The sequence below is a fragment of the Anomalospiza imberbis genome, chromosome 15 (genome assembly GCF_031753505.1).
Source record: "Anomalospiza imberbis isolate Cuckoo-Finch-1a 21T00152 chromosome 15, ASM3175350v1, whole genome shotgun sequence".
NCBI classification, from domain to species: domain Eukaryota; kingdom Metazoa; phylum Chordata; class Aves; order Passeriformes; family Viduidae; genus Anomalospiza; species Anomalospiza imberbis.
The window spans coordinates 5,403,764-5,416,556 of record NC_089695.1 but is presented as its reverse complement, the minus strand read 5'-3'; the positions used below and the strand labels follow the sequence as shown (position 1 = coordinate 5,416,556).

The 12,793-nt window shown below is 42.2% G+C and overlaps 1 protein-coding gene across 18 annotated transcripts in view; it reads left to right on the top strand.

Annotated features, from left to right (window-relative positions):
• Nucleotides 1-12,793, top strand: part of TENM2 (teneurin transmembrane protein 2) — a 1,085,256-nt gene that overhangs the window by 460,491 nt on the left and 611,972 nt on the right. Inside the window, exon 1 of one of the 18 annotated variants that reach the window (XM_068205621.1) lies at nucleotides 9,242-9,405. The exons of 16 other annotated variants lie outside the window; for them this stretch is intronic. The gene's annotated coding sequence lies outside the window, so the exon portion shown is untranslated. Of the gene's footprint in view, nucleotides 1-9,241; nucleotides 9,406-9,626; nucleotides 10,291-12,793 lie in introns of those variants that run through there. One more of the 18 variants, XM_068205622.1, reaches the window with a different exon arrangement.

Below are 12,793 nucleotides of genomic sequence, written 5' to 3'. Positions count from 1 at the left end.
CACAGAATGCCAGTCCAGCCCTTTGGAGCTGGGGCTGCCTTTGGTCCCCTCCCAGAGGAGCAGCCCCTGGGATGGCTGAATCTGCTTCCCTTCCATGGAATCCCTGTCCCTTCCATGGAATCCCTGTCCCTTCCATGGAATCCTCTTCCCTTTCAGGGAATCCTTGTCCCTTCAATAGAATCCATGTCCCTTCCATGGAATCCATGTCTCTTCCAGGGAATCCACCTCCCTTCCAGGGACTCCTCCTCCATTCCATGGAATCTTCCTCCCTTCCAGGGAATCCTCCTCCATTCCATGGAATCCTCCTCCCTTCCAGGGAATCCTCCTCCCTTCCAGGGAATTCGTGTCCCTTCCAGGGAATCCTCCTCCATTCCATGGAATCCTCCTCCCTTCCAGGGAATCCTCCTCCCTTCCAGGGAATCCGTGTCCCTTCCAGGGAATCCTCCTCCATTCCATGAAATCCGTGTCCCTTCCATGAAATCCGTGTCCCTTCCAGGGAATCCGCATCCCTTCAGCAGCCAAACGGTTGCTCCACAGCATAAAGGAAAGGCTCACATGCAGGGAGCTAATGAAGATAAATACAGTATTTGTTGGCATTCAAGGTGATTAATTGCTAGAGGCAAGCTTAATTATGCCAGGAGTAACAATCGAGTCAGGGACAGACACCAAGTTTTTTGTGGCCCATTGCTAGACGTGTTGGAGTCTGAATTTGAACATGAATGAATTAGTATGGATTGTGTCTTCTTACATAGCTGTCACATATTCTTAATTATATTTAGAGTCATATTTATTTGGAACATTGGAAAAGTAATTTTTTCTCTAAGTGAAGCAGGTCATCAGACCTGAGAGACTGCAGCATTCTCAGGATAAATTGTGTATGATGAACTCAACGATGAGTGAATTCCAGTTCCAGAATCTTATTAGCAATGTAAAGACTGCATTTAATTTTCTATATTTAATTTTTTGTACAAGTTTTTATACTGAATATATTACATTTCAGAGTTTCTATATCGGTTTACTATTTCAACAGTGATAATTAGGAAAAAAAGTAATATTGGTAGTAGTAAAATAAATTTCAGTTTCCTCAGGAGACAGTGAGAGAATTTTAAGTTCTCTGTTTGAGGTACCTTTATATGTCATGTATATGCTCTCATTGAGGATCTGACAGTCTTAGCTTACACCTTCTTTTTTTCCTGAAATCAGAAATTAGCCTGGGAATAGCTTATGACAGGAATAGTACAAAGGATCCCCTGCACCTTTTTAACACTAATAGGACAGGAGAATGCAGAGAACATATAAATACAGTTTCTTAAATGTCAGTTCTGCAAATATGTATCAGTGTGAAACTTCTGCCTTTTTCACATTTTACACTATAAAATGTGAGGGCACCGCAACAAGTATTTTAAATAACTGAAGTATACCTACATGCCTTTGGAAGAGAATGGGAAGAATTAAATAACTTGCTTAGCAAGTACTGGTGTTGGAGTGTGCTAACCAGCATTTACAAATTCCTTTGGAGGCAAAGAAATGAATGCTTTAATGAGCACAGAAAACTAAACTGTTTGAAAATACAGAAAAATTACAGTGGAGTGACATTAAACCTAGAAGGAAATTGTAGATCACTAAGTTGGCAGATTTTATATGGCAAACATGACATTTTTTAAAATGAGATATATGAATTAAAATAAGAAAACAACAGAAAACACACATTAAACCAATCTTGTTGAGTAAATATTCTCTTTAGTCCTTGGATTACTTGCATTCTCTTCCCTTTTTCACTACTTTAAATTCCAACTTTATAAAACATCCAGACATAATAAACGCTTCAATTCAGTTTTGGTTTATTCTTTCCTATTTATCTACAGTTTAAAAAATCATGTTTCACCATTTAATCATTTCATTAGTGATTATTGGTATTTTTGTAGCCTTAAAACAGACATTGTACATTATACATCCCTGAAAACATATTTCTTGCTCAAACTTCCCCTTCTTCTATGGCTGCCTTAATTTCTTCTTGCACTGCAGGAGTTCATACTGGTAGAAGCGATAAATGGACGTGTTTCTTTGCATTATACATATTTACAGCAAGTAAACTGTGTCTACCATATCACTTTATAAATCTATTGCCCGGTGCTGCTATAGCCAATGCATTAAATATTGGGCTTCTGGGGACTGCTCGGTGCAGTTTAACACAACAGATAATGAAAGGAGATCAGGCATGAAAAGTCCCTCTTTATCTCGCACCTTTCGTCACACAAAGTAGCTGATAACAGCTAAGTTCATCATCCTTCTTTCATACAGTATTCAGGAAATCAGGCTCTTAAACCACGACCTTCACAGAGAGAGGACTGTGTCATCCTCTTTAGACAGTAGCAAAAAAAGGGCTCTGATCCTGAATGGAGTTGTTGGATTTTGTCAGAAGATAAATTAAGCAGCTGAATACTTTTGTGTGCTTGTATGGAAGTTCTTTTCAAGGAAATACTTTGCATTAAAAGAAAAGAGGGCATAAGAAGGCACAGAACATAAAAGTTAGCAATGAAAGATGGGGCAAAATTAAGGTTGAATGGAGCAAAAGTAAAATTAACTAACAGCTTCCTTAAAGACCTATCTCTAATATTTAATTATTTTATTAAAAATGCTGTGCAATGCCAAAGAATTTCATGTTACCTGTTGGAAAAAAAATGTTATCCCAATTCTGAAAATTTATGCTGGTTTATTATTATCTAGTATTTTTCATTCTCTTGACAGTTCTTGTGCATTAAGAAAATGAAAAAAATATTGTTCTATTATATTTCATAATGGTAAGTGAGCCTATGAAAGCTAAAACATTCACTGATCTGTGGAAGTATTTTTAGACAACAAATTCCACTTTCCCCACCCTCTAATTCCTCCCTCAGTCTGCAGAGGGGTCTTATTTAAACGGAACAAATTCTGTTGGTGAAGTTTGCATTGGCAGTTCATATAGCGGTAGATGTGTATCACTCAGAAGGCAAACTCTCACATACTGCACATCCTGTTTATGTATTGGACATTTCTACTTTTGCCTTGTTTTTTGGGTGTTTTGTTTTGTTTCTTTGTTATTTTTGGGGTTTTTTTTGGATTTTTTCTTTGTTTGTTGTTGGGGTTTTTTTTTCCTCATCATTGTGTCCCCAGTTATTCCTTGCATTTTCACATGCACCTTCCAGTTCACAGGCTCACTGCTGAAGCAGACTGCAAACTTAACATTGCTTTTGAGGCTAGCTTCAAACCTTGGACTGACTGAAGTAATTTCAATCTTATGTAAAATAGCTATTTCATCCTTTACGCCTTTCTACTTGCCTTTTTTCCTTTTTCTGTATAGTATTCCAGATATTTTATTCTACCACTTCTTGTGGCCAAACCAATTTAAGTGACCTTTCATTTAGACTAGGCACTAGAACTGTGTGTGTGTGGTGCCATTTACCTAAAATCATTCTCATTCCATCTCGTGCAGAGTGTGTGTCTGTGGGGTGCCTCATCCACACCAACATCACTTCATGCAGAGCTGAGCTAAACCACTCCTGACATCAGAAATAAATGTTGAATTTATCCTTAGCTCGCTTTGTCAGTGAACTCATTGTTACCTTCCAGAACACCCCCTGACCTCCATGGTTTTTATCATAATCACCTGGTGGTATTTTCTCTCACTCTCAAAAAAACATATACAGACAAGTACATAAAGCAAATAGTTTTTCTCAATGTAATGGCTACAACCTCTCAGTAATTGCAGGAGGAATACAAGTGAAACTGTTCATCCTCTGTGGTGTCAGAGTCATTAAAATGGCTGAGAGAATTAACATTGCAATTACACCCAGACAGGAGCTTGCAAAAGCAAACTGAGGAGTAGTTAACAACTGTATCTTCTATTAATGTTACAACAGTAATGACAATGCTCAGATTTCAGTATTTGGGAACTGGCATCTAAAAAGGCATTGGAAACCAGTATGACTCCAGTAACTGGGTGGGCCAGAAGAAGGTAAGAGACATGGGCCCTGACTCACAGAGTAAGAATGGCCCTGATATTTATGTCTTTAGTTTAGCAATTGTATTAGTGGTTTGGGATTATCACATAAGCATTCTTAGCACAGTAACTACTCTGGAAGCAGGGCATCCTACCAACTCTTTAACAGTGACACCTAATCTTAACACCCACAATGTGTTTTTTCCTGAGAGCGGGGCAATTTAAACACAAAAATTCCTCTCCATGACCGGTGAATTCTCCTCTTGGTCAGCCAGATGAGCAAAGACTCATCATTTGCTTCCAGCTGGTACTAATCCACTTTACACTTTGTTGACAGCCGTATTCTTCCAAATTCCTTTCAACTATTTGTGGTCAGCTATAGGGAAAAAAGAGGTCAGGTGTGTCATTGAGAGTTTGTTGTGTGCAGAACACACACACAGCACACAGGTGGTGTTCTGGTGAGTTTTGCATCCACTTGGGATGGCTGTGCGTACTGAATGTGCTCATTCACAGACAGCAGTTCCTCAAAGTACAACAGTGTTCCATGCCTATAAAAGTCTTCACATTTTCTTAACTTTCCACTGAGCAGGTGGAACGACTTTCCATCATTTTTTTCTCCCTTCTTCTTCCAAAACTGCAACTTTGTTGATGGCTTTGCATTGTTGATAGCTGTTCAAGCACATAGCAAGTGGCTTTCTACCTGCTCAGTGCTTCCATTTGAGCCACTTCAAAGACAGGCTATCATTCTTACAGTGATAAGAATAAGGCTGCCTATAAAAGAGAAGGGGAAAAAAAGGCTAAAGAGACTGGAAACTATCTGAAAATACTAGTACAATTTCAACACTTTTCTTTTCTTTTTGTTTGATGAATACATGCAGCTCCTGTCAATATTTAGGAGGTGACACAAACTCCCTTATTGCAATGTCAAACATACACCACACTTACTGAATTACCAAAGAAGGTAATTCCAGTGTGTTAAAATTCTGTATCATGCCACTCCTTCTCTTCTAGGTGCTCACTACATGATACACAGCTACTTCTCCGATACCATGGTGTGGTTACTTCCTTTGAACAGAGAGATACTCATATGTGTATTTTTTTTTATTATTACTTTTCCCATTATTTCTTACTATGCAATTACAGACATCAGATTAAGAGTGAAAATTGGACATTTAAATCAGGTGCCGTTGCATGACTGACTAATGATATCACAGTATATATAATAAAGGTAGGAAATTGTACCAATTAATTAAAATAATCCTCTTTACAACACATTAAAACATTTGAGAGGCATTGTTCAGGAAGATAAGCTCTCTCTTTATTCTGAAGAGTTCTATGTTGTTACAACAGATCATTGCATTTCACAATTTCCATCTTAAAGGTTTGAAAAAAATTATGGTTATCAGCTGGAGTGACCTCTTGTGTGATGCCAGCTAGTGAACTTCCTCCAGGTAACCACTCCAACAATCCTGTAACTTACATTTGAGATGCAATATAACTTTCAGAAAGATCCTATTTTGAATCTAAGCAAGAGTAGAATGCACATTCTATAGGTAAAATGTTCCTATTACTAACAAGCTGCACTCCTAAAATTTCACCTTCATTGTGCAATGTATTTGTATAACATCAACTTCCAGAAATCCTTTTATCATGCCTGTTTTGATCAAGCTATAGCAGTGTGTGTGGTGGAGCACCTACTAATAGAGAAATAATGATGTATAGGGACACACTGAAAAATCAGCAGTTCCAGGTTAGAAAATTCAAACACGTGCTTAAAAGGCAAAGGGACAAGCATCCAGCAGTTACCACCAGTAAACTGCTAATCTTTCTTGTTGCCTCTTTTCTTCTTTCCTTTCAAATCACACTGAAGGTCAATTTTTCAAAGAAGTGTGAAAAGAGAGAGCCATGGCCCTTCGGAAAGTGGACAAGATGCTCTCCTGTCAGCAGGCTCTGTAAGTGACACGGCGATTCTGAGAGAGCCCCTGAAGGCATTGAGGACTGGAGCTGGTAACATGTGCAGGCTCCAGGCTGTGCCTTTTCAGCTCAGCCGTGGAGCACTGGCTGATGCAGCAACAGCAATGGGGTAGTGACACAGCTGCAGTCTCCTTCCTCAAGCATCTTAATAAAAGCTGAAGAAATACACTTATATTCACTTCAGATTTGCTGCCTGGAACTTGTTCTTGAAGGCAGGCGTGCACATTCTTTCCTCCAAAGAACTAAACAAAGATAATATATTTAAAATCTGCTAAAGGAGGAGTAGCCTATGGTCACCATTTACTGACTAATCCAGTAGTTAGAGACCTAACCCAAGAAATTAGGTGTTCGGGTTATTCTCTGCAGCCTCATGCATATTCACGGCCACTCCCAGAAGAATACCCTTACCTGCAGATAAAAGGGATAGGAACAAACCTGTCTTCCATTGAAGCTGTACCACCACATCTAAAGGAATCCAAGATCAATTTGAACAGAGAACAAGAAGAGAGAACATGGTTCCCTGTCTTCTATTAGGACACTCACTTTAGGGATAAAACACAGTTATCCTTCTAAAACCTACATTAATTGTCTCTCAGATATTCTGGATTTGTATAGTTAACATCAATCCTGAATGTGGACACAAAGCCAGTATTCTCACATTGGTCTTACTGATACTGCCTCAACATGCAACTTCTGGTTAGTTTTGTTTTGATACTCTGCCACCCATCCTCTCCCATCTGTCATCTTCACTAACCCAGAACAGTGGGAGCATGTACTCAGTTATTCACCAGGACAAACTAATGCTGCTTATAGTAAACTGCCTTCCAGAAAACAATCCCCCAGCCTGAAATGTCACCCTTGTTCTTTTTCACTAGATGCCTGACCTTGACTTCACCAGCTCTGTTGAACAAATGGGGCCACCTTACCAAGGCAACTGGATTGGTCTGTGCCATTAACCCATATCCATCATAATTGACCAGCAACAAATCCTTGCTGCATGGCATTCAATAAGCCATTTGCTTGTTCTCTCTCAAATCACTGGTCTAAGTAGCTTTGTAATATTCTGTATGCCACTCCAGTGAGGTGAAGATTTCCAAATATCTTCAGATCGTATGAGCTGAATGAATTCTGAATTTTGTTAATTTGCCTAATCATCATAAGCATCAAGTCAAATGTTTTATGGACTGCTATTACAGACTTTCCATTACCTTTTTCACTGACACTTGCATCCATCATAATGTAGTTTGACAAGATTCACTTCCAGGCTCAGTGTAATCCTGTCTTTCTTTCCTGATAGGGACAACTCATTACTTAACTGCAACAGTCTTTTTAAGAATTCTCTAGCATTCATTTTTGCAATCTAGTTTATTTTCAAGCAGCAATTTTATTTCCAGTAAAATGACTAGCACAGTATATCTGTACACAAGTTTCTCTGCACAATCAACACCTCACCACACATACATCAAAATCTTGACCACAGCTTTAGAGACAAGGACACATCTTGAAATCTGTGAAATGCCATGGAAAAATATGAGGCCAGGGAGAAGCTTTAGTTCCGTGGATCTTCTTCACTCCTGTGAATAGATGCAGTCCTCAAGCCACAGCATTACATGTAATTTACCAAGCTCTACCAGTATGCTCAACTCTCCCCTTTTCTCAATTAACCTTGAAAAGCTGAGAGATGCTTCCCTGCTGGTTTCTGGATTGCCCCTTAAAACTCTTGCTCTTTGTTGACAGTTACAGAACTACAGTTGAAGCTGGAAAATTAACTCTGCTGTAGTTTCTCTCTAATCAGATATTTACAGTGCACTTTCCCCAACTACAGCAGATCCAATGTGCTCCAGTTTACTGCATTTCTCTACAGGGATTTTCTATGGTATGGAATATAGTAGTGAAGTCGATCTGTGGCACTGTTAGCCCTGCTGCTGTGCATTGCCCATGTCCAAGGCTCCTTTTCACTGCTCTTTCTGATTCCTGGCTAATTGCAGTTGCTACTTTACTCCTGGCCTTGCCAGAAATATGTTCAAAGTTTTCCAGGTTGCCATCAGCTTGTGCCTTGTATTTTGTCCCCCTTGTTTCCTGATCTACTTTGCTTTAACACTTCTGTTTTTGGTGGTCTGACAGATGTGTAGGAATGTGGAGGGAGAAATTAAAGGTTGAATAATAGACAACAATTAATGGTTTCAGAGAAAAGATAAGTATTCTGCGCACAATTTTGATGTAACATTGTATAGAACACTGTGTTTGAGGCTAAAGCAATTCTGTTCTGCAGAAGTGACACCAGTTGTTGGAACGGTTCTAACTCGTGGCAAGAAGATGGAAGCGAATTTTTAACGATTTTTTTTTTTTTTCCCCTCTTGCCCAGATTTTGTTGTTGCCTCCGCGCGCTCCTCGGGCTGCGCAGCGGCGGCCGCGGGAAGGGACCCTCCGCTCCCGACCGGCATCCCCTCCCGACCGGCATCCTCTCCCGACCGGCATCCCCTCCCGACCGGCATCCCCTCCCGACCGGCATCCTCTCCCGACCGGCATCCCCTCCCGGCCCGCATCCCCTCCCGAGCCGCACCGCCTCGCGGGGGCGGCGGGACGAGCATCCCGACGCCGGAGACCCGGGGCGTCCCCGCCTCCCGCGCCTCTGCGGCAGCGCCCGGCCGGGGCAGCCGCCCGCTGTGCGCAGGGACGGTCAAGGGAACAAGGACACGCTGGCGGCGGCGGCGCCGCTCCCGTCCCCGTCCCCGCTCCGCCGCCCTCCGCCCTCCCGCTCCCCGCTCTCCCGCTCTCCCGCTCTCCCGCTCCCCGTCCCCGTCCCCGCTCCGCCGCCCTCCGCTCTCCCGCTCCCCGCTCTCCCGTTCCCCGCTCTCCCGCTCCCCGCTCTCCCGCTCTCCCGCTCTCCCGCTCTCCCGTTCCCCGCTCTCCCGCTCCCTTTCCCCGCTCTCCCTTTCCCCGCTCTCCCGCTCTCCCTTTCCCCGCTCTCCCGCTCCCCGCTCTCCCGTTCCCCGCTCTCCCGCTCCCTTTCCCCGCTCTCCCTTTCCCCGCTCTCCCGCTCTCCCTTTCCCCGCTCTCCCGCTCCCCGTTCCCCGCTCCCCGCTCCCCGCGCCGCCGCCGCCGCGCGCGCCCGGCGCCGCGCGCGCCCGCGCGCCGAGCGCGGCGATTGGCTGCGGCGCGCGCGGCGCCCGCGGGCAGGGGTGCGCGCGCGCTCTCGCGCTCCCCCCGCGGCCGCGGCTCCCGCGCTCCCCGGGGGCGGCGCGAGGCTGCGGCGCTGCCGCCCGGCGCTGCCCGGCGCGCAGCGAGAGCCGGGAGGGACGGGACGCGCAGCGGGAGCAGAGCGAAGGCGGGGAAGGGCAGGGAAGGAAGGGGTGTCCCCTCCTCACTGGAGGAATCCGCGCCGGTGCGAAGTTATCGCCCAGAGACGGTGAGAGGCGCTCGGGCTGCTCAACCTGCCGCCGCCGCTGCCGGTAAATGCTCTTCACTTCTTACTTGCCGACGTGCCCGGGGCTCGCCTCCCCTCTCCGCCGCGCTCGGGGCTCTGTGGCCCCGGCGTCCCCCGCTGTAATTGCGTCCGTGGAGTTGGCAAGTTGGGATCTGTGTGCGTGTGCCACAGCCCGCGGTGCGCGGGCTTTGCCCAGCCGCGGCGTTCAGCACTTGGAGAGGTCATTAGTTGCGTGAGTTCCAGGGAAGGAGGATTCTCGGTGCCTCCGCAATAACTGCCGCTGCTGCCTTTCTGCCCACTAATGCTCATCCTTAACCGCTGGTATTTCTTACATTCTCACCGTGTTTTAATGTTGTCTTTGTTTTTTCTATGCTGCTGGTTTTTAATTTGTCTACTTTCTTTTCCCCTTTTCTTCCGAGATTGTAGTACAGTGTTATTATTTATTTCTTCAGTGTTTGCCAACAGTGTGGGAAGGTATCGCTGATTCAGAAACTATTGTCCACAGTGCGTCTCGCTTAGGAACAGGCAGCAATAGGAGAAGGCAGGCATTTGTATTCCGAAAGGGAATTAAGAATAATAAAAAAAAAAAAAGCTGCTTTGCATCATTGCCGCAGATTTGCGGGAAGCACTGAGGGACGGTGATATTTTGTTGTTTGCGAAGGTGATAAACACCCAAGCGCTTTGGTGTTTCACGCACAGCCCTGCGATTGAGCTGTTTGGGAATTGCTCTGGATAATAAATTCCTGGCTGTGGAGGCAGGGATTGCTGGCATGTATCGCATCCAGCGCTCACACAATGTACCAACGTGTGCTGACACCGGAGCGCGTCCCTGCTACACCTGCCGTGGAGTGGCACTTTGACAAGAGACTGGTTTGTCTCCTGCATGCACCCAGACTGAAATTTAAATAAGGTGCGAATTGAGCTCTTAACTCTCTGTCTTTGAGCCAGGCTCCTTTTTCAACACTTATTGTTAGTATTCTTGCATAAACATCTATTTGTAGCAATTTCGGGAGATTTCATAGTATTGATGTCTTAATATGTGCTTTTATGCCTTTTTTTTTGCTTCATGCTTAAGTGTTCTGTCCTTCTAAAAGGCTCAGAATGTAATGGCAAGTACTGTCTCTGTTGTGTGTATATGTGTGTGCATAAATATTTAAATATTTATATATAATGTTTGGCTTGTAGTTGTTTAAATTTACACAATCTTGTATTATGTGGAGGAAACAGGTGTTATAACAGAATTAAAATGCAGAAACACAGAATTAAAGGAGACTTTTTTGGTAAGGTTTAGTTGTGTAGTTAGAAGATTATGTAAGATCAAAGACATTCAAAATGCATGTGTCCTAGAGAAGTAAAGTGTAGAAGTAGCAGATTCTAGCAATTTAAGAATATAAAGCTTTGCTGTAACAATACAGAATGCAAGCTGTCAGTAAATCTCTGTAGCCATCCAGCATCCTCACAGGGCACTTTATGGAATGCTGCTTAAAATCTGTTTTAATTAAACCACTGTCTCAGTTAAGGGCAGAGTTAATGAAAGAGTAGCATCACCTGTTAGTATGGTTACTTGAGGCAAGTGTAGTCGTTTACAGTGGTTGTACAGACTCAAAAGTTTTTCTTCAAACTTCAGAAGAATTGAGAAAGATGGTTCTTTCTTTAAGACATTTGTATTTGTCATTCAGCTCGTACAGAATAACAACAGGTCTGTTCTAAGGGGCTTATTTATATAAGTGCTAGGTAAAGTCAGTTTTTACAAGGGGATGACAACCTAATGATAAGGAACATTTCTTGCTTTGTCAAGATTTAAAATACATACAAACAATATATTTGAGCGTCATTTTCCTGTGCCTTGGCAAATCAGTGACCAGACTGATGATTAATTTGGCTTGGCCCATATGCTGAGGTTCCTATTTGCTGAGTAATAAATATAAACTAGTCTTGCATTACACCCATATAGATTGTGTGGTATTCAAAAAGCCAACTGTGAGGTCTGAGCTTTAATTCATTTTAAGAGGAAAACTTTTCTAGCTGTGGCTTCTTAGTGTCCTGGCAATGCCCGAGAACTCAAAGAAGCAATTTTTAATCCAATTATTAACATGTTTACAGCATGTTTTTTTAAGAAAAAGTTTTGGACCAGATAATGTTTGAATTTTTATTCTGCTTTAAAAAAACATTTCTATTAAGACAGTGCTCATAGGAAACAATAACATTTTAGTCCTCTACATGCTTATTTTTTATAGGGATAATTAAAATAATGGTCTTTCTGTGTCATTAGATTTTAAGTGCTTGTGTAGCATGGGAAGAATTAACACGTGAGCATCACTAGTAATGTTTTCCTGTAATTAAACTGAACTGTATTTTACTTATAATATTTCACACTAAAAGTCAAAGCTGCAGTGAAGAATTGGGAAGGTTCTTTCTCATGTTAGGTCACTGAGATTACCAGAGATTTTTGATTTGAGGGGGCTAATAGTTGCATTTCTTTGCCTTTTTAAAGAACAGTTTCATTTCTGATATATATACACATCAACTTTTCATATATGGACAAGGTTTTGGCATTTTCCTGTCAAATACTGACATTTTTGTTTCTGCAGTCAAAGTAAATTTCCTGTGAACAGCTTTACTGTTAGAGTAATTCATGGTGTTAGCTGTATTAGTGATTGTATGCTTAAAATTATTTAGAACAACCTAGAAAAGGGAAAATGTTGAGTTCAATCAAGTTCAATGTCTAGACTTTCTTGTCTGAGAGGTCAAACTAAACTGAAGGTCAAATTAGATGAAGACAAAGCTCTAGCCACTATTAGAGTACTCAAGTCAATATACCAGTGTTTGAAAAGCTGTTTTGTGTTTGTTTGCATTTTACTGTGAATTTAATCCCTCAGTCCTTAATGTTTTTGTCAAAAGATGCACATAGGAGCACCACTGAAGTCCATGCCTAAAGATAAGACCAAAAAATTATTGGGCTGATCATTTAAACAGTAATATTCTGTGATATAAATGGATACTTCTAAAAAGTTTGCCCTTCATTGCCCTGGATCTGTAATAGAAAATACAACCTTACAATATAAATTAAATTCATTTCTACTAAACTAATTAAGATAAGAGATGTTTTAGTCCTTACTTGCTCTTTCAGAAGGTTAATATTTAATGGAAATGGCAAGTTTTTTCCCAGGCTTTTTTTTTTTTTTAACTATGCTTTACTTACAATTTCACAAGATCCTTATCAGGAAGAACAGTTTTATATAATACTCACTGTGCTACAACAGAAAAGAAGGTTTTGCTGATACTCAGGACAAGTAGAACTGGTCCCCACTTTGTGACCGGAGGTGCCACATCCCAGAGCCTTCATGCCAACTGATGGTGACTCATCTTTCTCATTTCTTCCTGCACAAAGCAGCTCCTGCACAGAGTGCTTT